This window comes from Pteropus medius, unplaced genomic scaffold, assembly GCF_902729225.1.
Source record: "Pteropus medius unplaced genomic scaffold, Ma_sr-lr_union100, whole genome shotgun sequence".
Taxonomy (NCBI): domain Eukaryota; kingdom Metazoa; phylum Chordata; class Mammalia; order Chiroptera; family Pteropodidae; genus Pteropus; species Pteropus medius.
Window position 1 is genome coordinate 23119352 of NW_024349803.1, and position 21191 is coordinate 23140542.

General features: G+C 46.0%; 1 long non-coding RNA gene and 1 pseudogene across 1 annotated transcript; both read left to right on the forward strand.

Annotated features, from left to right (window-relative positions):
* The first annotated feature begins 13083 nt into the window (after positions 1-13083).
* LOC120582529 (uncharacterized) lies at positions 13084-13202 on the forward strand (annotated as a pseudogene).
* A 5372-nt stretch (positions 13203-18574) lies between these two features.
* LOC120582439 (uncharacterized) lies at positions 18575-20980 on the forward strand. Its single transcript, XR_005647570.1, has 3 exons — positions 18575-19060; positions 19479-19572; positions 20869-20980. It is a non-coding gene; the product is annotated as an uncharacterized LOC120582439 (long non-coding RNA).
* The last annotated feature ends 211 nt before the right edge of the window (positions 20981-21191 follow it).

A 21191-nucleotide genomic window follows, 5' to 3' on the forward strand; every position in this document is an offset into this window, starting at 1 on the left:
GCAGGAGATCGGAACACAAGGCAGGGGAGACACTGGGGAAGAACCGACCTCGCATGGCTTCGCAGAAAAGGTGACCTTTCAGCGAGGTCTTGACTGAATCATTAAATTATTCTGTTACGCTTTAAATATGAATGAAAAAATAAATAAATGTGAATGAATGACCCGACCTCAAACCTTTAAGTCCCTTCTTCGGTCTCTGAGTTTTTTTTTCATATTACCCTGTTCTCGTTTCATGTTTACACTAGTTTATTTTTCTGAGGAAGGCGAGACGAGGCTGTGATGATGCTCAGAATTCCAAAGAGAACTTAGGAGAACATGTCTATGCCTCGTTGGCAGAGGAGGGTTCTACTGAGTCGAGCAGATGGAATTCTCATGGGTCCTTCCCACCAGGCAGCCAGATTTGTCTTGACATGGTCGAATATTCAAGGTGGACGCAGTGGAGGGTCAAGACAAGAACCTGCTCCAAAGACACATATGTTGAACAAATTCAGACCTGTCCCAGATTCTTCGTGGGATGGTTAGAAAGGCATAACTATTTTCAGATCCTGACATTTTCTCAGGGAATTATCACAACAACATCACGAGTTAGACATTACTGTTTTTCACTGTCGATAAAGAAATCGAAACTCAGAGACCTAGTGAATCTTGCCCCATTAAGAGAGGCTCATAGGATAGATAACCCAGGCCTCCTGACTCCTGGTCCAAACCTCTATGTGCTAAACCACCTCTTTGTTCCCAAAGCAAAAAAGAGAACCAAGAAAATGCATTTCAGAAAAGGTGAGGGCGAAGCCACTCGCAACTCCCTGCTCGCTTATTCATAATTCCTCGAGTATTAATTAGCACGCACCCTAATTGTAATTTCTCCCCAGGGATACTTTGTTATTTGGTCAATGTGACCTTTTCCTTTATATTTATTTTTCTCTGCAACCCTTCTCGTGTTTGAAAGATGGGAAAGGGAGGGTCATGGCTCTGTTGACCTTGCGCTTAGCTAATGTTTCACAGGTAGGCTTTGACTTTTCCTATAAGGTAGGAAAGAATCATTGTAGAAAAACCAGAAAGTGTAAATAAAAATTGAAAAAATGAAATATAACCCATAACTCCTCCACTTAGAAAGAATCACAATTTCCAACTTTATTTATGGATAAAATTGAAGAATGGAGCCTTACCATATACAGTTCCATAAAATGTGAACATATCATGTCAGTAAATATAGGAAAAAAAAAAAGCCATAAAATACATTCCTTTTAATGACAGAAGAATCTTCCGCTGTATCATAAGTGAGGCTTCCTTTTGTTCATCCAGCATTCGTTAGCTGTTCACAAGCTTGTTTTATACAAAATCCCAAATACTTTTCCTCTGTTTTTGCAATCCCGTGTCCCTGACCTTCTTTGCCTTCCAAGTAGTGGCAATTTGGACTTCTGAGTTTGTGACTGCCACCTCACTAGGCTTCTTGATAGAAATTGCTGGAATTGTCCAGTGAGGAATAAATAGTTGAGTAGCACTTATTTTCAGCTCGACGCCCTAAGTGAAGACACCGGATAAGAAGTGATTAAAGTACGGACGAAAGAGGCTCTGAGTGGAAAGCAAGGGTCACTGCCTTATTGCTTTTCATATAAAAAGGAAAGACGCTCAGGGACAAAGTGTAAATGAGTTTGACTTGCTCGCCCTTGAGGAATTTGGGATTTGAGCATCGAATCTTAAATACCTTCAGAGAATCCCTGAGTTCAGAATTTAATAGATCAAGCCGGGATATAGGAAAATAAAAACCAAAGCTTCCTCATACCTCCACGTAGCAATAGATATATTTTTTGAAAATTTCAGGACAACTTTGCAGGAAACCAACTACACGTGTTGGTGGTTGGAATTGCTTATTCCGAGCAAAGGAGAAACGCAAACCCGGGGGAATAATCAGTGTTCTAGCATTTCTACGAGACATTTAGGAGATGTGGGCCCTGATGCTGGGCGGTGAATGATGTAGTAAGTCGCTTTGTGATGTGACAGATTGTATGAGCGGCCGGGGGAGCTGGGTCGATCCCTGCTCTGTGTTAACTCTGTGTTATCTTGCACAGGCCACTTCACCTTTTTGTGCCTCAGAACTTTTGTCTGCATATTGGGGGTAGTGTCAACCCTGACCTGATATGTCCTCATAGACACTGTGGGAACCAAATGACATAATGGGTTTGGAGACACCTTGAAAAGGACCGAGCTCTGCAGATCAGGGGTTCGCGAAAAATAACAATAACTTTCATTTACTCGAGTCAAGTGCCTGGTTTTCTTGTTCCCAGAATGCAATTTTTAAGCATCAGATCTGCTTCCTCTGACAGTGCCATGCCCTGGAAGACCTACTAGCTCAAACAGCCAGTCTGCCCAGAGTTAGGCGTTATTTGTTTACGAGATAGATTTTTTTTAGTGGTGTATTTTTAAAACACAGTTTCAGGCCCAGAAAATTAGCATCGAGGCAATGAGGCTAAAATATAAGATCATTTCATTCTAAAATTAGCCTCAAACACGGAAAGAATATAATTAGCTGAAACAAAAACCAGCAAGGAAACACATCAACGACCTGCTTACCTCGTCCAAAGACTCGCTTGTTTCTCCCCACAAAAAAGGCTGTGTATTTTAAATAAGTGGGAGGGACTTTAGAGAGGCGGTAGTTATTCTGTTTCGTGAACTGAACTCTTTCTGTCTCTCCCTCCTTTGTGAGTGTGTATGTGTGTGTGTGATTCACATGGACAAATGGTTCAGTGATGCTTTCAACTTCTGAAATTCTTGAAAGCTGTATGTTTTCTCAGATCCAAATTTTACTAGTCAACTGCTTTCTAAAATACTGCTATATCTTGTCATTTTAACTAAGAAGTTAAAGCTCCCCAGCTCAGCGCTTCTTACCCACGGGAGTGGCTTGAGGCGGTTTAACTCACCGCAGGTCTCATCAGCCTCCACGTCGACTGCTTACGGCATCTGTAAAATGTGAGACGTTACACAACAGAAGCGTGGTTTTGGGCCACGGGTACCGTCGGCGGCGTGGCCAGTGAGGGCAGCACGTTGGGGACTCCGAGATCGTGTGAAACTGAGATTTCATCTTTGATAAAACTGGGCCATCCTTGCACCTTTCCTTAATCGGGGAAACGACACTCTGCATTCAGAGGCCCTTTCATCGCTTAGGACTCTGCATCCGCTTCCCGCTCGGTTGGCCCCAGAACTGGTTCTGCGCGTGACCGGGGCGGACAACGTCAAAGTCTCGATTCCGCCGCTCTGAGCTATGCGTGGCGCCCGACGCGAGCGAGGTCTCCGTGGCCTCCCCCGACACGAGTTTTCTCTTTGCTCATTGGTAATATCCGTCCTAGATCTAAAAGGTCCCCAGTGGACTGGGAAAGCTCCATCATCATTTTCGGCTTACGGTCCCCCGATTCACGTGTGGAATGCCGCCCAGCCCCCACCTAAGAAATTAGCTTAAAAACTCTTTTACCGAGAATCAGCAGATGAAGCAGGATCTGGGGCAAGTCCACTCAGCATCTTTTGATATTAGCTTTCAGAGAAGGAATAACTTTCAATCTGTTTGTCCTCTGCTATATAGGACATTTTGTAGGTGTCCATGTGCCAAAAGTCTACTGGGAATTTAGAGAAGGCGAATGAATGTTCATCGTTCATGCTTCACCCTTTGCGAGGTGTCGCATCTGCGGGGTAACTTTCAGTGGCTTGTTCCCACCTTCCTCCCTCGAGTGAAGGTCACGATGGCCTTTGTTCTTGACCCCAATCTGGGGGTGGTGGTGAATCTCCATCATCCTGTATAGAGACCAAGTGGTTTTTTTTTTTTTAAGTATTAAATCTTTCAAACCTTTTTTAGTGTTGACCACCTCTTTTAGCATTATTAATTTTAAAATCCTCTCTTTTTTAATGTCTGTCTTTCTTTCTTTCTCTTTCTTTCTTTCTTTCTTTCTTTCTTTCTTTCTTTCTTTCTTGTTTATTTATTTTTATTATGACGACATTGGTTAATGAAATCCAGTAAGTTTCACGTGTACAATTCAACAGTGAGGCATATATATATGTTGCACTGTGTGTTCACTGCCCATAGTTAGATTTCTTTTTGTCACCACATATTTGACCCCTTTTATCTCAGCTAAAATCCTCTTTTTAATCAGCTTTACAAAACACACCTTCTCAATCAGTGATGAGAACCAGAAGGAAATAAGTGAATCTGGAGTCAGAAGAGAAATGATAACCTTTATGCAGATGGGCATTCGATTAATTTCTGATTGACTGACAGGCTACCTCAGTCAGGCTCCCGTGGGCTAGCAGGCACCAGCAGAACCTTGACAATTACTTGGGTTCGCTGGAGAATATTTGCAGCCCTGAACGTGTGAAAGCACAGACTGTCCTGACTTTACTGGGTGGTAGCGTGGAGAGGATCATGAGAAATCCGGAGTTCACTGTTCTGCTTTCTCCAGCTGCTTCTCCTCCTACTGGTGACAGCGCTGTCGTCCCCTGTTTCCCTCCCGGCCTCAAGTTTAGCCTCTTCTTACCAATGTGACTCCAGACTCAAGAGCTGTACGAAGCAGTTTTACTACAGGTCTCATTAATCTTTATGTTGGTCACTTAAGGTCACTTAAAAGCGTGGCGGGATCAAGGAGGAGACCTGTCAATTGAAAAGAGATACTAGAAGACGCTGAAGACGGCTGGGCACCTTCTCATGCCTCTTCGACAGTTTCTTCTCACCTTTTTAGTAGCCATTAGCCGTTTTATCTTTTCTCGATGCGTGCTAACTCTTCTATTGGAAGGGAGCAGGTGCACTAACTAATGGTAAGGTGTACATGAAAGACAGGGAGTGTAATCCGTTATCCCTCCCACCCTTCGCGTGTGTGCACAGACAAGTGTATGAAAAGAATGTCCTTCGTCTTAGAAATGTTTGTTCCATCCACCAGCCACCTTTTACGCACGTGGTCTAGTGCCGTTCGTGAGTTTCCTTGAATTATTGACAGAATCTAAAGCAAGTTCGAACTAGAGTGACTTGAAGAATAGATCTGTTTGTCTCAATTCAGAAATGAACGGTAACATAGGTCTCCGTACGGGAGCTGCTGTTTTCGTTGTCTCGTCTCTTATCTGTGTGTAGTCGTATTTTCTACGGTCGCCCACCGACTAAAAGTGGCCCACTCTTCCCTTGATGTCGTTATAAACTTTCTCCAGGATTTCTTGCGAGTAAATTTTAATAAGTAATAACCTAGGGTGGTACATTTCAAATATTTTTGACCATGACCCACACTAAGAAGTATATTTTATGTTCTTGGTACATATATACGCAGATGTATACACACACACACACACACACACACAATTACGTAGAAATAAAGGTTTCATGAGAGACAGTTCTTACCTTCACAGGGGGTGATGCACTCTGATATTTTCTATTCCACTTTTTTTCCATTTCATCTTATTTTCTTTCTTATCAAAAGCTGCTGACTTTGACCAAACAAGATGCTTTCATCCCTCCGTACGGCTTGAAAATGGCCGTTCTAGCCTCGGTGTGCCACAGTTTAGTCCCCTGTTGCTGGGCGTTTGGGTGATTTTCGGAAGTCGTTTTTCCCCCTTCTGCCTTTCCTGTCTCTTTCTTTCCTTTCCTTTCCTTATCACAAAACATGCTGCACCAAACAGCTCATGGAGTTAGTAGTTTGCTTTCGATGCATTATTCCCAAGAATGGAATTTCTTGGCCAAAGATTTAAAAAAATGTGCTTCTTTATATTTTCACTTTAATCAAGAATAATGTACTCTAACAGAGGGCCAAATACCCAGCTGTAGCATGCCAGGTGGTTCTGATGGGTCAGCAGGAGACAGGTGGGCTTTAGAGCATAGGGAAGTCTTTATTTACAGGGACCCACTAAACACCTAGCAAGGGCTTGGCAGGATGGCAGCGTGGGGCAAGGCTCAGGGTCAGAGCCCGGACGAGGGCCTCCACGCTGTTCTTTGCCAGCCACACCTCAGTCCTGCGACCCCCAGTGTCAGCTCCCTCACTGCAAAATATTCTTCTTTATTATTATCGCTTCTCTTCATAAGGCTAACTCTGTTCACAGCTCTCCTAAGGAAAATTCTGTTTCTCATTTCATCGGCTGGGGCCTCAGCAGATTCTTAATTGCTGGCTTCAGTAGAAACTAGGCGGCCTTGTCCAGAGAGGGGCAGAACATCTGTCAAGTAGTAGTTCCCGGACAGCTTGCCCCATGTCTACAGAACGAGGGTGACCTCAACTCAGAATTTAGTGACACCAGGGGCTCTAGCTTCTGCTACTTGTCTCCGAAGCTCCATTTTGCCCCTCTGGGGTATTGAGCTGAAGAGCCGGCAGAGGATGAAATTGGAGAGATAATAGGACAAAACAATAGGAAACCCTCAGAGCCGTCCAGATAATTCCGTCCTTCCTTTCTGAGCGGGTTGGAGTGACTTCAGGATTTTTTTCTTTCTCATATCTTGCCTTTGTTCTAAAACCATTATGGAAAAATATAGTTTATCCAGTGTTGTAGCTTTACAGTTAAGACTCTAACGGGGCCCAGGTTACCCAGGGCGAATCCTAATTTATTTCCCCTCCTGGAGTTACTGGAGGCTTCTGAGGCAAGTGTGACATCCGCAGTTAATTGGAGAATAGACCTTCTTGCCTCAAATCAGGGAACCCTCATTGGGAGGACAAATTAATTTTACAAGTTCAAGTGGATCCGTTTCTGACTTCGCGGCTGACTGGCTTGTCGGTTACACAGCTTCTCCTTTCCCACCTCCAGCCATTTAGTTACTCATTCCTTTTCGTTAGTAACTTTACTCTCTGTTTGCACCGGGAAAACGATTTTTAAAAAGAATATACTGAAGAAAGTTGGAATTTCCTATTTGTTGAGTCGTTCTGATGAAAAGAATTGTAGCTCTAGGAGAGTTTTAGGGTAGAGAGGATCCTCTGCGTGATGCTGTGAAGATGGGTACATGTGCATTTGTCCAGACTTATAGGGTGTGCAACACCAACCGTGATCCGTAATGTCAGGTACGGCCTTTGGGCGAGTGTGATGTGTCCGCGCAGGTTCACCACTTGTGACAGCCGTGGCACCCGGGCGGGGGACGCTGAGGACGAGGCAAGCTGCACATGTGCGGGGGAGGGGCCGTGTGGGAAGCACGCTTTTTCATCTCCATTTTGCTATGAACCTAGAACTGTTCTTGAAAAGTTTTTAAAAAGCTTATTGTAGCAGAGATTGGAACCATTACCTAGAATGAGGCATCTGTGGTTATCACCTGAAGGGCAGGTGTAATGATTACAGGAAATAATGATTGCAGGCTGCCTGGCTCAGGGCCAGGTGAGCAGTGCCGGTCTCATCCCCTCGCTGAAAAAAAAATATGGCTGCTACAAACAGGTATCTCCATTTCCTCTTTGTTACCTTCCTCGTGCCTGCTGCTAAGGCTTTGTTTTGGCTCCCAATAGCATAGTTCATCAAGGTCAAGGTGTCCAAACTCATTGTTTTCTTTTGGTTTAGCAGTGTCCTGAATTTTCCTGAGGAGATTTATACGAGGAGATTCACTGAAGTATTGTTTGTCACAGTGAAAAGTCTGTCAATAGAGGAATGCATAAAGGAAACGTGACATCCCCGTGTGAAGGGTTAGTGTCCAACTGTCAAGTGATACGTCTATATATGTAACATGAACAGATCTCCAAAACATACCGAGTGACAGTCTCAAGGTACCAAATTATGGAACTAGTAAATACGATGCACTAAAATTTACAACTGTACCATCATGAATAATAATATTCTTGAGTGAGTATATAAATATATGTATGTAAGATATAAAAATGGTTCATAAGGTTATAAATTAAATTCATGATGTAGATTTCTCTGGGCAACGGGGCTAGCAGGACAAAACGAGTGTGAAACGGAGTTTTATCTGTATTGTTTTATTTATTTTTAATAAAAAAGGACTTGTAGTCTCCCGAACAGACGTTCAGATGAAGAGACAGATAATCATAGTAACGTAAAAACTGGCGTCTTTGATCAGTGTCCCCATGTCTATCAGTATTAGCACTTTGCAGATTCCTTGGGCTCAAAAAACTAACAACGATTTTCGATACCCTCCTGTTTTATTACCTGCATCCGTCTTCATCCAGGTGTGTTCCTTCTTTTAGAACATACCTCGGATCTGGACCTCTTCCTACATTTTAAATATTATTATTTTAATTTACAAACATCACCTGTGCCCCTCAGGCTCCCTGTGAGAAACAGGGCACACTTAAGTTCTGTGGTTAAGAAGTTTTACAAAGGGGGACACTTCATAAATGTGCGAGCGTGAGAAAAGCTACAAGGGTTGGTATACGCTGGTAACAGAAAAATCATACTTCATACCACCCTCAGACATAAAAGGTTAAGGGGGGAAGGTATTCTAGAGAAGGGGGAGGAGCAACTGAGAATCCCCCAGAGTGCCATTGGGAGAGGACACAGCGGCCAGCTGTTTGCGACTCCGCTCCCGGTGCTGCATTCCTCCGTCGCCGTGGGCACCTTGGTGGAGGGGTGCATTGCGCAGGTGCGCAGGTCAGCAGCTGGGCCCGGCGCAGGGTGCACAGGAATGGGGAGCGCATCGTGGGGCTGCATGGAGACGGCCAGCCCAGCGCGCTCACCTTCTCATGTCCGGACCTCTGGAAAAGTGGATGTAGGTGTGCAGACAAAAACGTTGGTCAACAAAAGCACACTGTGCCCTCGGGCGATCTCTGTGTTGTCTTGAAAATAAAAACCAGTGAAGGATTTGCAGGGTCTGTGTCTGCTTTCCCAGATTTTCTAAGCACCAGCGGTGGATTCTTAACGGCCGCTGTGGCCGCGTGCCCCCGAGCAAGGCGCACAGCATCATTGTCCGGGTTTCTTTCCTGCAGAGTGGACACAGCCAGAGCGGTTTTTCTCACGATCGGATCAAATAATTTATGTTCAGCTCCTAGCACAGAGCCTGTCGCATCATAGATTTTCCCATTAAATAGTAGGGGTTATTCTCTATTGTGATGAAAATTATTCTCCAAGGCTATCCAATTCTCCACTTCACGTTTTAGCAAAAACAACAACCACCACAACAAAACTTAATAAAAATAGAAAACACCTTTCTACGTCCTGAGTCCTGCAGCCCCACCAACCTGCATGGTGTTCCTTTTAGGAAGGCTGGGCCGTGCCCTGACTCCGTGGAGTGTCCGGATCATCCAGAGGAGCTCGCATTCCAGCTAAGGCTCCTTGAAGGCCTCTGGCAGCCACCCCTGATCCCAGCTCACGGGCAAACTTCTTCAGGGTCTGCTTTCCTCACGGTACATGCCGATGTCCCTGGGACGGTCCTCATCTCTCAGAATCAAGTTCGGGGTGATGAGTCGCGCCAGTAGAAGTCTCTGTAGGGGTTCGGTGAGGTGAAGGAGCGTAGCCCGGGAATTATTATATGCGACTATGGCATTTTAAGTAAAACCTACATTTTCCACCTCTCTCTGAAAAAGATCTACGTCAGAGTCTATGGATCCACAAGGATCGGGGGGTGAGGGGGCACACGGCTGTGCGCTGCAAATGAGCATGATAATTATAGCTAGGAAATCATTACTTAGCTCCCACTACCAAATGGAAACAGAGAGCAGAGGAGGAAACCATAGATAATCGACTCTGCTAGAGAAACCTTCTGAGAACTTCTCAAATGATGGCATATCATATCCAACATCAAATATGCACGCGACCGTGGAGAAAGAGTGGACGCTGCTGTTGCCCATCTTTTGTTAAGCAATTTTTTAGATAATGCCTGTTAGTGATATTAATAGCCGACGTTTCTGGATGATCAAATATGCGTTGGCCACTGTTAGGTGCTTTACACAAGTAACAGCAGCTAATTCATTATTGTGAAAATACAACTTTAGGTGGAAGTCAGCTGAGGAACGAGAGGGCAGTGAAGAGCACGAGCCACGATTCTGAGTAATTTGGCTGCCGAAAGGAGAGGCGGGAGGCAGCAGGAGGAAGCGGCCGGTGGGCTTGTGTGAGATGTTGGTTCTTTCCTTTTCGCCTGGGCAAATACAGGCACAGAGTGTTGGCGACCCGGCAGTCAGGACAGGGGTTTTGTGCCAGCTCACTGGCTTCTGGGGCGCCGCACCCCCTCTAGCCAATTGCCAGTACCATTCCCTGGAGTCAGGCAAGCATGGCCCTGGGAACCCCCGGTGGACTTCCCGGAGGAGGCAGCAGGGCGAGGCTATGTTGCGTCTCAGAGCCCCGAATCAGAGTGAGGTCGGAGAGAGGTCATCTTCATTCTCGTTTCTACGTTGTCCCCTTGCTGGCAGAGTGTTCAAACCTCAGAAGGTTCTCGATAAATAACAACAACAAAAACATTTATAAGGCTCCCGTCCTGCGTCAGAGGCTGAGCTAAATAAAGCTTTATGCACATTATCTTATTTCTTCTTCCCCGCAGTGCTCTGAAGTGCAGAAAACTACCCTCTCCATTTGAAAGAGGAAGAAATTTGAGCCCAGAGAAGCGAAGTTCCTTCCCCAAGGTTATGTTGCTGTGAAATCGACTTTGGTCTTTGGCTCCAAACCCTGGATTATGAGCCGCTGGTGCCTCCTGGAACACCCGACCCGCTGGCGGAGCGGGCGGGGGTGTTCGGCGAGGGGCAGAGTCCGCAGCTGTCAGTTTGCGTCCAGCCCCTGAGCTGGAAGCAGTCTGCGCCAGTCCCTGCGGGCCAGGCACGGTACCAGGCAGACGTGGGTCTTCTCTAAGGCTGGCCTGTGACTCACGGAGTCTAGGCTTGATTTTGTTTTTGCTAAGGACCTCTGTGGCTGAAGTCTGCTTCACCGTCACCAACGTGTTAAAAAAATCTATTTTCTGGGTTTCTAGTATGTCAGATGTGAAGTGAATGCTGCAAATCTGCTTAATGAGTCTTGAATGTGAATGGTGTTTCGGCGTATTTAAGACAAATCGCAATTGTCAGAAATTCCTTTATGGCTTCCGCTGTAGGCCATGGACGGAGGGAAGTTAACTCTGTGCTTCTCTGGCGGTTTAAATCCTTCCAGTTTTTTTTCCCTTTTATTGGGAAACCACGAAGGATGAGTTTTGTGCAGAATGCTTCTTGGTGGATGGAGAAAATATTCTGCATATTGTAAAATCCTGGGCAAACGTGTAGCTAACGTGTATGCAATTGCTGGAGCAAGAGGTACTGTGCATAAAAATACGGAGGTGTTTATTACAGAAAAATAGCGTACGTGTCGGGGCCCAGAAAGCCTTCAGAGGAAACAGCTTCCTCTGTCTTTAAAGGCCATTAGTCACTGCCACGCAAAGCAGATTTCTGGTATCTGGAGGTAGAAGAATACACAGGAAACACACTGGAGAGCCCTGTTTGAAGCGAGACAGAGGAATAAAAAGCAAAACCCGGGTGGAGCAAACGCGTGATGCTTTTTAGGTTCCACCACGTATTAGAACACGACGACGTGCGCCGTCTGTCTGGACGCTCGCCGCGCGCGGGAGGCGTCGGCCACTTAGAAGCACGTGCGCTGCTCGGCGATCGGCGCCCGGCGTGACTCCGTCGCGCCTCCGAGGAGACGCGGCCTCTGAGCACCTGCGGGGCGGCCTCTGAGCATCTGCGGGGCCAGGCCGCGGGCCCACCTGGCGCTCGCCCTCGGGGCCGTGCTGTCCGCGAGCTCCGGCGTGAGACGAGCCGGGCTCCGGGCTGCTCCGGAGGGAAGGGGCGCAGCTCAGCCCCCAGGGCACGATCCGGGCGCTTGGGCAGAGGCCCCGGAGAAGGCCCCGGCATCGCGCGCGGCCATCGTTTCTGACAGACGTCGGGGTGGCGATCAGACCGAGCAATACGGGCCGGGCGCGTTCGAGTGAGCCCCGAGAATTCCCAGGCGCGTCCCCTCTGCGTGCGCGCCGCACCGGCCCCTGGCCCTTGGCTGCTGTCGGCCTGGTGCGTGGCGGGAGCCAAAGCTCAGGGGGCAGGGACAGCCGGAGGGAGGAGACGGGGACGCGCCCGAGACAGCTCTGGTTACTCCAGGGCTGTGCCCCTCCAAGGGAACTTAGGGATTTTGGGTAAATGCGGTATGTTCTCCTGCACGGTCCATTTTACTGGAAGATTTGGGGTGAAAAATCATCTTTTTGACATTAAAAGGAACAACACAAATGTGCTGTGAATTGGGAGGAAAAAATCGCATGAATTTTTAAAATAAAACCAGAGATTTGAAGGAGATAATAAGCTTGTAGTTGGCGGAATCAGGCCCCCTCCTCTACTCCCACTCCTGTGAGTACCTGGAAACTCTACTTCTAAGGGCCCTGGCTGGGCATTTTTGAGCAGTTAGATACGTTTTGTGGTGAACTCACAAGAAATAAAGCCTTTTTTGTGGTCTAACCTGGACGTTTTAAGTTGGAATTTGAGGTTGAGAATTGCCAGTCTACAGGGTGAATCTGACACACAGACCAAATTTAATCGGTAGACACGTTTAGTTTGATCCACACTGTCTTAATTTTTTTTTTCAGTTAGTTGCTAGCATTTACAAATCCAGTAGATAGATTTTGTCGGGTCGTGATCCAGTTTGTTATAAAGAACAGAAAGGAAGACCTGGCGTCCCTGGGCGTGGTCTCCCTGGGCGTGGTCTCCCTGGGCGTGGTCTCCCTGGGCAGTGTCTGACCCGAGCTGGACGGCGCTGGGCTGCTCCGTTCAAACAGCTTGCTCCTGGCTCACCCCGGTGGTCGCCAGCCTCTGCTGACACTTCCATTTGTGACCAGTTCTTCGGCTGAGATGCCACTTGGGTTTTCCTGTGGCCATATCTTTACAGGATTCATCTCTCCCCCTTATTTTAGCCACATGCCCCGCTGAGAGCATGGCTATCCCAGCAGTCTATCAGAAGATTTCGATTCCTTTGCATCCTGAGGCCTAGTCCTCACTCACTGACTCTCGATGGCCTCGGCTTACTTAAGCTGCCGTGCGCAATGGCTGTGTGAAGACAGCCTATCGTCTGGAGTCTGCTGCCTCGGTAGAGACCTACGAAGACTGCCTACTCCCACATTTCATCCATTTTGGGGCCAGGTGAGGGTAACTCTCTAAGTCGTCATCATTTTAAAACTTAGTGTGGAAGAGGCATGTGTCCTACGGCCACGCCACCCTAAACAAGCCCGACCTCATTTGATCTCGGAAGCTAAGCCGCGTCGGGCCTGGTTAGTACTTGGATGGGAGACCACCTAGGAAGACCAGGTGCTGTAGGCGTTTAACAAAAAAAAAAGGAAGAGGCACGTGCCAGTTTTGGTGTGGAAGAGGAAGCGCAGAGAGCGCGGTCGCGTGTCGGCGCTGGTGTTGGAGGAAGACCTCGAGACGGCATGATGGACTTGGGCTGCCGTCTCGACTCTGCGCTCACCGTGATGGCCAAGCCGATGATGTCCGGCTTCCTCCTGTTGTTTGGGACGTGTCACCTCCCTTTTCTATCTCTCCAGCTCATTGAGAAACTCAAACGTAATAGCGTAAGTGAACCAGTGAGAAGACCTTGACGACTTCACTAATTTAGACACCGTGATCACGTGAACTCCTAAATTGACGGGCTCCGTTTAGATCATTCTCTTTGCATTGTGCCCAGTACAATCGCCAGTGTAGTTAGTTGTATTTCCTGATGGTGATGTGGTTTCCATTTTTTGAAGACTGAAAAGAAAATTCAATTATAAGAAAATGTATCTTTTCTGGCTGAGTAGGGCCTTATAATGATAAAAGAGTATCTTGCTATTCCTTATTCAGTGAATACCAGAGTTATCTACCACCAGCCTGAACAAGAAATAATAAAGTTATATAAAAGTATGTTTGGTTTTTATAGGCTTGGAGGTCATGGGAACCCAAATTTATATTCATTATTTGCTGACATCATTTTTCTGTCGTGCATCGTGAATTTTTGAGGGTCTTTTTTCCTTTTAGGCATTCAGGAATATAAATTTGTTTTATATTGATCTGTTTACATAGTTGGCATAACAGCATCTCGTAGCAGGCATGCTGCTGGTCGTATCTCATTTTACTTTTTATAAAAGTTTTAGTGTTTCTCGTGGGTGGTGAAAAACATCAATGTTTCCCCTGGAACGGTTCTGAACAAGTCATTTGATGTTTTCTGGCTTAGCTCTTAAATCTTGTGTGGTGTAGATTATAAAGAAAAGAGACATTAGGGATTCTATCATCAATCTCATTCTTCAGAGCTTTCAGAAGAAAACTTTGAAAGGCACTAGATTTTCTGCAGCTGAGGAGGCTTCTGGCGTTTACATTCATAGAGATGGCTTGCACAGTGATCCTTTTCAACAAGAAAACTGAACACCATTTGTTCTGTTACCTATGGTGTCCCATGGTCAGAATTTTTAAAGCCATTTTAAATTTGGAAGCCTAGAATTTAGGACCCATGGAGATACTATAGCTATACAAAATCATTTCTTTTTAAACTTGATAAGTCTTCTTTAAAGAAGCCAAGAAAATTGTTGAGACTTCTATTTTAGATAGATTTGTCCTACATAAGTTATGTTCAAATGACGTCGGTAACAGAGAATTATTCTAGACTCTCACATTTAGAAATACCTTACTTATGATCAATACCCCAACTAATACTTGCTTTCCTTTTTATGGCGTCGCTGCCGATTGGTCCCAAGGTCCCGTGTTTCCTGAAGTGTGCTCCTCAGAGTGGCTTCCCTGGTGAAATCAGTGTCAGCGTGGTTTGGCGTCACTGACGTCCTTCGAGCATTGTTCTCTGTTCCATGCACGGTGGTTGGTCCCCTAAGTGCACAGGTGACTGAAGGACCCCCGGAGAGCAGGATCATCACCTCCTGAGCTGTAGGAGTTATGTGATTAACAAACAGCCTTTTGACTTCACTGTTCACGCTTTTGCTGACGTTGTTCATGAGAACAGGCTGGCACCCGCTCATGAGTGTGGTGATCACATAATTTATCGTCTAAACTGAGACGATGCTTTATACACCTGAAAATTATGTAATTGCATTAACCAATGCTACCCCAATAAACTTAATTTTAAAAAATAAAAAATGAGATACTTTAGAGAGTGAACAGGATGCTATTAGTAATTGTGCTGGACAAAAGGCATAATTGGGACTGTGTTGGCTACATGAGGACATAAGGTCACCTTGCGTTGGATGAACGTGCCTCGCTTTCGAAGCCTGGCTACATCCTAACCTCTCCATAATGACTTTTTTTGTTTCCTCAATTGGAAGCCATTTTTCCCTACACGCTAATCCCCCCTTTATTAAATGTATCATTTTCTACCTCGTCTTAGTAGTTCCTTAGGGAAACCCCGTTAGGCTCTAAGTTCATAAGGACATGATCTCTATGACACCTCTTTCTGTCTCCCTGGCCCATTCACGTTACTCTGTCATCATAAGTGCTAATAAATAGTTTCGAATGAGCGAGCAAATGAATGGATGGATAAATGAGCTCAATGCCAAAAGTCTGATAACCTTCTCAACCGCTATCTCTTTTCCTCTCTTAAAATAAACGGTTTCCATTCAATCTATTTCACTGTCAACATCCCTCATAAACCTTGCTTCTTCAGGCGATTTTGACTTTCCCTCATTTATTTTCTATACGCAGATCTTTTATTTCTTGAATCTGTTTCTTCTTCATACCCACTGTCAAAATCCAGATCCAGGGCCTTGTGGTATTATTCCTGGATTTTCGCTGCAGCCTTCTAGCTAGTTATCTTGTTTTTTAAATTCTTATTTTGGACAGATATCAACCTAATCTGCTTAAAATAGAATTTCAATACTCCTTCCCGATTTTAGAACTAAGAATCCTTTTCAATAGCCCATAGGCTGAAATTCACACTTCTTGAACTGATATTTAAGGAAGGCCCTTCATTAACTGGGTATAATTTGTCGATTCGACCTTGCCTTGTGAAGTTTTGATTTTTCCTCTTTAGAATTCTTACTCCTTATCACCTGATTCCTTTGTCTAGAAGGCAGAACTCAAATATGGTTCTTTTCACGGTGTTAAGTTTTCCAGCCTCGCCCCTGGCAGGCTTCTCTTCCATGCTCTGCGTCCCGTCCACCACCCAGCTTGCCAGTTCTGTTTCGGCATCTCAGCCTTTCACGTGATGTTTATTCTGTCAAGACACTTCTCTCTGTCACGGCCGGCATATTCCTACTGATTCTTTTAGGTTTACATGATCATTGCCCTCTTTATAATCTTTTCCCCACCCTTCCTGACTCCCCAGGCGCCGTTAGCATCTTCTAGGCTTCTCTTTGCATAGCTCGAGTACGTTATGCATCACAGTGAATGATCGGCCAGTCTGTTTCTCTTTCCGCTTGAGAGTTTCTTGAGGCCAAGGACATAGTTTAATTTATTTGTATCTCTTGGACCCGAGAGTGATTAGTATGTAATAAGTTCTCAACAAATATTAATCGGAAGGGAGATTGAAATGGCTCTTATTTATCGGATACTTGCCATGTGATAGGTATTGCCTTGTTTAGTTTCGTCTAATTCGGTCCTTGTAAGCACCTTCCGAGATAGGCATTCTGAATGTCACCATTTTACAGGAGAGGGAATTTAGAAGCTCAGAAGGTGAAGTAACTTAGCCGAGGACAGACAACGACGTGACGGAACCGGGAGCAGAAACTGGGCTGCCAAGTTGCAGAGCTCATACCCTTTAACTGCTGCGCGTGTTTATTTATTCATTTCTCTCTCTGTACATCGGCGTTTGCGGAAGAACCTCTTCCTCATTTTTTTCCTCTTTTACCAAATCTGTTTTATAGTTTAAGGCCCAGGCCAGCATCTCATTCCCGCCCATTGCTTCTGTGGCTGCATCGGCCTTGCCTTCTGCACGCGCTTATCTGGCTCCTGTGTCTCTCAAAGTTCAGGACTTTCAGCGGGAGTGGCTGGACTTGTTTCATATTGCTGACCCATTTCTTGACTCTCTCTGGACGCGGATTGTGTTCTCTGTTTAAATAACACTCCACCCCTGCACCCTCTGTACGTGTACACTTATTACAGTTCCAGACACGTAATAGAACTTTGATAAAATCGTGGATCCTCGGCTTAACATGATGTGCAGTTGGTTGTTTTGTTACTTTTCCCTTTATGAGTCTCTGTAAGATCGGAGGCAGTCTAAGCGTTGACGGGATTAACCAGTTTAGACTCATACTTGTCAGATTCTCTTCACTAAGGACGAGGTTAAGTATTTTCAACAAAGAAGACACGTCAAGGAAAATGGCCCTGACACACAAACAGCGATGCCACCAATCGTGGAGACTCCCTGCTTGAAAGGGTCCTTCGAAGCCATGTAATTCATCACCCTCTGACAACAGGAGAGGAAACGGGGTCCTGCGTGGCCACGTGCTGCGCTCCCAGTCCCCAGCCAGCCCTGCGGGTCCCGTGCAGCTTCTACCGCGCCAACGGGGATGGCGAGTGAACACGCAGAGGGTCACATGCAGGAGCTCTGCACGTCAGAGGGCTCCAGTGGAACCTGGCTCCATGCAGAGTAGCTTTGTAGATGCCACAGAGCATCAGAGGAGACTGTGACAGCAAGCTAGGGAGCAAGAGGAGCAGCCAAGCAACCCTGGAGAGGACTAAGAATTGATGTTGATAGTCGTTCTGTACGATACACCGGGCCATGTGGACGCAGTTGGCCAAAATGCTGGCGGGGATTTTCCAGCATCTTCTTTAACTCTCTGCCGACTTGGCCTTCGGGGAGAAGAGGTGATAAGTGCATGACGAAGTGACTAGATGTATTGCATGTGTCCTTTTGAGGGGTCCCAGAGTTACTTAATAGTCTCCTGAAGATGTTTTTTTCTTTAAAAAAATTACATGCTCAAAAAATATAGTCAAAATAAATTTGGAGCATCCCGAATAATGAAATGTGTTCTGAAGTATGCTGTGCCGCTTATGTCCTTGTGAGTAAATGACGGTCCCAAACAAAGTCCTCCCACGGAGCCGTTATTACCGGTCAATATGCTACACGAATTGGTCCAGCCAAAGAATTGGTCCAGCCAAGCCACCACGTGAGGCAGAATTATTTTTTTCTTTTAGGTGCTGGAGCATGCTGTTTAATTTCAATAAAAATGAATTTTTGTTCAAGCGACAGAGGGCTATTATCCTATTTGAGGTTGTTTTAAAGGTTGTTTTTGTCGACAGCATAACACATAACTACACAATGGTTTAAATTAGTATTCATTTTTAACATAAAAAAAAAAGAGAAATCTTCTGAAGGAAGACAAAGGCCAAAGCAGAAAACTGTGATGACTTTTTAAGGGAGCATTCGATTTCCTATGCAGCTCCTGTCCCGCCCCCCCCACCAGCCCCCGCCACGTGGGTGCACGTACGTCTTCAGGCACATACACACAGCTGTCAAGACAGCATGACGAATCTACTCTTTACCGAGCAATTATGTTCAAGGCATTAAACTCCATGTTATGAGAGATAAAAGGGGCTGATAGTCTTTAGGGAAGATACTACGTTAACACAAATTACATATTATTCATTAATTTATTCATTTAAAAAATAGTAACGGAGCCCCTGCTATGGCCAGGCGCCGTGCTAGTGGTGGGGATACCCTGTGAGCGGAATCACCTGCGGTTACGAGGCTCGTGGCGGGGAGACAGTGTCGAAGCAAATGCTCGTGTAGGCCCCTGCATAACTGCTGAAATGGTGCCTGAGAGAACAGGGCTCCGTAAGGACAAGTGACAGGAACCGGTCCAAGGTGGCGGTCGTGGTCAGGGAATGAAGGGGCTTTGGAGCTGAAATTGAAGGGCTGCTCCAAGGTGACATTGTAAGATGCGTATCTAAAAGAAGCCACTAACAATATCACGTGATCGAGAGGTAAAGAAAACGAGATTTAGGCCGGGAACGTCAGACTTCGATAGGAGACGGTGGCTGAGTCTTGAGGGATGAGTTACGAATGTCATAGGTTTTGGAGCCTTTAGAATCTCTGGTACATCAGTTAATGACCAATCTGTTATTCTTCCTTTGTTCTGCAATTTCGTTTTTCATCAATGATCTACTTGTTTATTCATACAACGCCGTGGCTCCAGAGGCTCTGTGCTAGAGCGGCAGTGGGGACTACGGACGAAGAGGAGTGAAAGCTCGCCTTCCGGACGGTAAGACAGACTCAGAAACGGCGGCCTGTATTCGTTCTGCACCGTCCACGTGCTTTTCAGTTGCTCGTTTCATGTTCTTCTCGAAGACCGGCTAGCTTTCCTCATTTGCCAAGTGGCCTTCTCCATCTGGTCTTCTGGGCGAGCGGTTTTATAAGGCAGAGTTAGACGTTCTGGAACGTCGCCAACAGTCCTGAGTTGTGCTATAATTGATTATTAATCACAGCGACGGTATTAAATTTCAGGAAAAATTCCTCTCCTCGCGTCTCTGTCCAGCGTTAAAGAGCTTACGGGCGTTAAGGCGGGCGGGGAATCTGGCTGGGACCGCCAGTTTGGAGACCCGTGCCTGTCAAACTCTCTTCAGGAAGGGGCCACGTGCAATGAAGGCAGAAATAAGTTTGTGTGTCGGGCTCCGTCCTAGGTGCTGGGGACACACCCATGAAAAAGCACACAGACAACACCTGCCGTCACGGAAGCTGCGTTTCAGTTGGGGAGATCGAAAGTCAGTAAGATGAGTAAGTGAACTGGTAAACTTGCTGGTGATAAGCGTCGTAGGAAAATACAGGCAGAGAGGAGGGGGAAGTGGCAGGAATGTGGCGACGTGGAGGGACTTGCTTTAAGACCCGAGGGACATGGAGACACTCAATGCGTTTTGTCGTTCACAAAGCATTTGTCGAAGGAGCAAAAATTCCCTCCGTGTGAAATGAGGTTTACCGGGTGGGTCAGGCAGGGGAAGGAGTACAGAATATTATTTTTACCTGTTTCCTGAGGTCAAAGGTCAGTTTCCGGGTGGGGTGAAAAGCGGATTGGCCCTAGCTGAGTATGGGGAGCAGAAGGAATAGTTGGGAAGAGGGGTGGCCTGGCACCGGGGGAGGGAGTGGCGGAAGCAAGTTACAGCTGCTCGGACGGAATGCTCGCCCAGTATGGAATTGCGAGGCTACCCAGAACCCCGAACCCCGAACTGTGTCTCCCCGGCTTCTCAGCCGTCCATCTGCCATCAGTCTTCTGCCTCAGACGGCTCTTCTGCTCGGGGGGTTTGTGTTAGACCTTCTGAGGATGAAATAGGTTTGTGCGTTTTTTTTTTTTTTTGTCTAATCAATCTCCTTATCATTAATTTCCTTTCAAAAACTTTTTCGGGCTGTTAACAAAAATAAATTATCAGCGATTGCTAGTAACGGTTGATTTGTTGGGGATTATCGCTGAAGTAGAAAATGCAATTTAGAATCTCATTATGATTATTATTCCATTTCATTCACTAAATATGGCGACCTTCTAATTTAGAAATTGAAGATGCTTATTAGATAAGCGTTAAAATGGTACTGCTATAATTGTAATGGTCTTTTGCCTACATGATATTTTGTTTTATTGCCATGGGGGATGAGCTGGGGGGTCATGAGCATGGCTTTCACTGTCTTCTACGAAGCCAGACGTTAAAGAGGCTTAAAAACTCTGCAGCTGTCACTCTTCTCAGTATTTTAGCTTGTGGAAAAATTTAGTTTATTTCACAAAATAGTGTATTGGTTTATGATTCTTATTTTTAAGTGAGCTCATAAAGTTTAAATTCTTCTCAATTTTAATTTCTAATACAGTAAATATCAATAGATTAACCCTGGATGAAAGCTTTTGGGGTTCCTCAGACCCACAAGTTTGAGATCTCTTGGCGAGAGGTCGAGAGTGTGGACACTGACAACAGCCCGACTTCATGTGTGCACGTGACCCCGTGCGAGGCACGTGACCCCGTGCGAGGCACGTGCCTGCACAGCGCCAGCTGCTTCGCCTGCAGAACGAGCATTACATTCCCTGTGTCACAGGACCGTTTCCAGGTGCAGCTGAAAACCAGGCACGGTGAGAGCAGCACACGGCGAGTCGTCAGCGCGCAGTAACTGCTGGGCATCCTAATGCCGGGCGCCTCGTCTGCAAGGTCCGGAAGCCGAGGGGCTCATGTTAAGTGCGTATCTCGAGGTCACACAGAGTCCGTGTTGGGACTTGTCCTGTGATTCTCACGACCCCAATTTGGGTCTCTGATAACTTCATCAGCCATTGGCTTCAAGGTGCTCAGAGCAGTAGAATTATCACCTTATGTTTTCCTTTGGGAATTCAGAGGGGAAAAAAAAAAAAAAGGTTTTCCCTGTAA